The 4,529-nt window shown below is 35.3% G+C and overlaps 1 long non-coding RNA gene across 1 annotated transcript; it reads right to left on the bottom strand.

Annotated features, from left to right (window-relative positions):
• Positions 1-523: 523 nt before the first annotated feature.
• LOC113222637 lies at positions 524-4,242 on the bottom strand. The gene is made up of 3 exons (XR_003308489.1): positions 4,024-4,242; positions 3,824-3,944; positions 524-753 (listed from the first exon to the last, which is right to left on the bottom strand). It is a non-coding gene; the product is annotated as an uncharacterized LOC113222637 (long non-coding RNA).
• Positions 4,243-4,529: the final 287 nt, after the last annotated feature.

Here is a 4,529-nt window from a genome sequence, read left to right as displayed (position 1 = left end):
CATAGTACCGTTTTCATTTTCCTCTCCTTCAAATTCTCCTTATTGTTTTACCACTTTCTCTCCATTATTTTATACCTACTTTATGTTACATCTTTGTCTCGTCTACCTGTCTATTCCTTACTTAAGCCATACATCTCCTAAAGGCACAAAGTACACAAGATATGGCTTAAACTTTCTGGCAGTGTTCAGAGAAAGGGCAGTTAATGCTATACATTGGAATTTTTAATTCTCTAGCAATTCTAATGTATGTTAGCAGCCAACTCAAGAACCATCATGATAACTCAAGATATCTTAATTATAAGGATGATATATTTGGCACATGCATGTATGTGGCCTGAATTTAACACCCCAGTTCTAGGATCAGTGATGACCATAGTTAAGTTACTTTTCATAAGATGCTAAGAAGTTAGCATTTTGGGGGACTAATAATAAAACATCATTCTGGCTGAGAGTCATATATGCAATCTATTGAAATATATGCTCTAAAAGTACTCTAAAAATATGGGGTTCATATTTTGCTTACCCAAACTGTTTTCCACTCGGGAAAAGCTACCCGCAGTAGCTTTAGAAGTCAATTGTCCAGTTGTTGATATAGTTACTCCACTAATCTGAGGACTAGACAGATGATAACCAAGAGGCATTCCACTGGATAATGAAGATGACAATGGCGGTGTTGTGGCAACTGAACCCATCATCTTTGGGGAAAAATGTACTAAAGAATATACTGGTGGAGTTCCAAGTTTGTCTTCTCTTCTGTGTACAAAAAATATAATAAACAAAACAAATAAATAAGAAAGTAAAACTGGCTGTTAATAAAAGAAGCATGGGCTATCATTATTACCCAGAATTCTGCTTTTCAAAGGTTAAATATGCATCCAACACAAGCATAATAGCATCTTGTATTTCTAGTTCTAACAATCTAAATAAAACACTTTATTATCAATTTATTATATGCTTTAAAATATTTGAAAATTAACAAATTTCTATTGTAGATGGTTCTGAAAATGTGTAAGTAGAAAAAAGATAATACTAATCATCACAATACCACCAACAAGACATTTTACCATCTCCTTCCAGGCTTTTAAATGTATTTTTTTACTCTAAGTTGAGACTTTATAAGCCATTTATACCTCCACTTTGTTCATTTATCATATTTCCCATTTTCATTACCATAAAATCATGATTATAATTCTGGTTTAATATATCATTGTTTCCTTTATGCTTTTCCTTTAATTCCTGTTGCTGCTTAACTAACTTTTCTATATTAAGATTGTTTAGTGAATGTCTGCCTTCAAATAAACTGTACATGTTTGTGTGTGTGTATGTGTATTGGAGGGGATGACAGAAAAGAGAGAGAAAAAAGATCATTTTCACGTACTATTTTTAGTACGTACTAAGTGAATCTTACCATGAACAAAGATTTCCTTTCTTTTTTATAACTATAAAAGCATTTGTTAACTAGTGCACAATCATTGAACAAGGTTCATAAACTTCAATACAATTATTTTACAAGTTAAACAACACTTCATTGACATGAATCCTGAAAAGACTTAGGACATTTCATTTTATGAGTCACATTGAGGTTCTTCCCAGTGACCTCAAAGCAATTTTTGAAGGTGCATGTATGTATGCATGCGTGTTCAATGCTTAAATTGTGAACAAAGTCCTTGAATCCAAACCCTTTATTTCTCTGAAAAATGAAACAAATGGCCAGTTCAACCATCCCCTTTCTGGGGTCCACATATCTATCCACTATAAGTCAGGAACTAATTATTTTGCCTCCATGAATTATCTCTGTTTTGATCTATTTCCCAGAGCTCTTATAAAGTTATTTTAGCCAGCCTCTACATGTTTTTCTTTCAGGTCCTTATAGGAGAATGAGGGCCTGGAGTTTCCTACTCTGCCATCTTGCTGCTGTCACCCTCAATATCTCTTTGTTTACCAAGAGGTATTCACAATCATTTTGTTCTACAATGTGAAAGTTCCTTTATCAGAAATCTTATACCTGGAGAGTTTTGTATTCAAAGCTAGACTGCTCTTAATGTGCCTCTCAGAAGGCACAGACATCTCAGGCAAATTTTTAAAATAATTAAATGGCATTGGCTTTGAAAATGTCATGATTACTAGGCTTTGAAAATGTCATTATTACTAGTTAATAAGCACGTGCACTTAACATCCTGCTGACACTCCAAGAATTCATATTTGTTAGAAAAGCTCTAACCTACGAAGATACACTATTGAATATGACTGTAGAGGTAGTGGGAAGGAGACTTTGAGGTAAATTGTCAGATTACAGATATTTCATCTTTGTTCAACATGAGACAGGATTGTAAGACAGGACTTCTCCCTGACATTGACTACAACAGCAGAGAAATGTTTTTCTCTTTCAACATTCCTTACATCTGGGCTTCATAGTAGACTGGCTATTCTTTTCAGCATGTTCATTTTATAAGATCTCAATTTTTTTTCCTCTAGTAAAACAATAGCACTTTAAAATAAATTTAATTCCACAAAAGATTCCCAAGAAGCCCTAACAAAATCTTTGCAATCACAGAAACCTGTCCTGGAGCTATAAGGTATTCTTATTTTGGTAGGTGAATAAGAAATTTTTCTTTTCTTTTCTTTTCTTTTTTTTTTTTTTTTATGAGACAGGGTCTGCTCTGTCATCCAGACTGGAGTACAGTGGTACAATCATAGTTCACTGCAACCACCAACTCCTGGGTTCAAGTGATCCTCCCACCTCAGCCTCCCATGTGCTGAGACTACAGGCGCATGGCACCATGCCTGCTAATTTTGAAAAAAAATTGTGTAGACATGTGGTGTTGCTATGTCACCCAGGCTGGTCTCTAATACTCCTGGCCCCAAGTGATTCTTTTGCCTTGGCCTCCCAAATTGCTGGAATTACAGGCATGAGCCACTATGCCTGGCCAAATAAGAAATTTCTAATGGCTGCACACATCTTTGGAAGAGCTGAGACATTTCAGGAACAAACTCATATGATACAGCCCATCATCTGAACCTTCCACTTGCCTACCTATTAGTCTTCTTTTGGAAGATGAGAGATTTTTCTCAGTGCTTAGTTAACTTTTCCTTAAGCATAAGTAATTTTCTAAGCCCCTTCTTTGTATCTCGCTCCTTCTATAATTGATTAACATTAAACCAGGGGCAGTTACAAAAGCTTAAGTCTAGCATTTCAGTGTTACTTTGGGAGATGCTGCATTGATCATATTGATGACAATCATTTCTCAGAGGACCTCTAAGAACAAATATTTTAAAATGGACTTGGACTGAACAATCAACATAGGACTTTTAGGTCCAAAGTAACAATAGCATTAAATTATGTATACTCAATAAGTCAATTTTAAAGAAAACATTGGAAAACCAATGGTAATGCTTTAGTTGATGATTTATATTAAATGTAAAAACAGTGATTATAATTTTATATAACATTCTCACAGACATTTCTAAAACCAATATTCTGGTAATTTTTTTTGTCCCCAGTTCTGTAAAATAGTTCTAGAAAGAAACTGTTTCTGTAAATTGCCTTAACATATTAAATGGGAACTTTGGAATCTCAGCTAGGTCTTATACTATGGAGATCTGTCCAGGTGGATTTTTATACTTCTCAAGGACCAGAACCTTATAAAACAGTAGTTGTGGAACTAGTTGTATGCTACAGTCCTTTATTTCTAGAAACTTTGTGAGATGTATTCTAATTCTAACTGGTTCATAAGGTATTAAAACAAAAGCGGTCAAGCATGCCATCATTCCTCCTTTATAACTCAGCTCTAACTCTGCTTTTGTTGCATCTATGCAGGCTCACTGTTCTTGTTTCTCCATCTTATCTTCCTGTTCATAGCCTTTATTCTGCATTTGCCTCCAGAGCTTCCTGAATGTCTTGTGTATCTTTCATCTTGGCTAGAAGAGATTTCTTCTTTCCTTTCCTAGGAAAGCAGATCATGACATCAGACAATGAATATCGCTGAGGTTCAAGGCAGATTTTTCTTTCCAAAGTGACCTCACCTGTTAATCCAACTACCTTCAAACATCAACCAGGTTTAATAATTTCTTTACCAAACTAGTTCCAGAACCAGAATTCTCATGTGGATATGTAAGTACCAACCTAGCCAATCCTGATCTTGGCTAAGGATATCAGACAAACCACGGTGAAGGTGTGTAGCATTCACTGGAAGCAGCTTGAGAGACAGGGCAGTAACTTTGCAAAGAGACCTTTACGACTACAATTGTTGCATCTGGCCAACACTGACTCTTAGAACTATGACGTAATGTCTCCATAGTAACCAAGTTCCAGTTTCTGAGCAATTACTATGTTGATGCTGTACCTTCTTTGCAGTTTGCAGACATTAAATAATGTAATTTGCTCTTAGGAGAGCCATATCTTCTACCAGACTTTGCCACCAAAGTTATTGATATCTTGTTTTGTATTTCTAAGAGTCAAGGCCAGTATGTACATACTGGGGAAATTAATCACAACTCTTTTCTTCTTTTTTTTTTTTCCTTCTCTCTCT

Source organism: Piliocolobus tephrosceles, unplaced genomic scaffold (genome assembly GCF_002776525.5).
Source record: "Piliocolobus tephrosceles isolate RC106 unplaced genomic scaffold, ASM277652v3 unscaffolded_32648, whole genome shotgun sequence".
Classification (NCBI taxonomy): domain Eukaryota; kingdom Metazoa; phylum Chordata; class Mammalia; order Primates; family Cercopithecidae; genus Piliocolobus; species Piliocolobus tephrosceles.
Note: the sequence above shows the minus strand (reverse complement) of the source record. Positions and strands in the feature narration are given on the sequence as shown.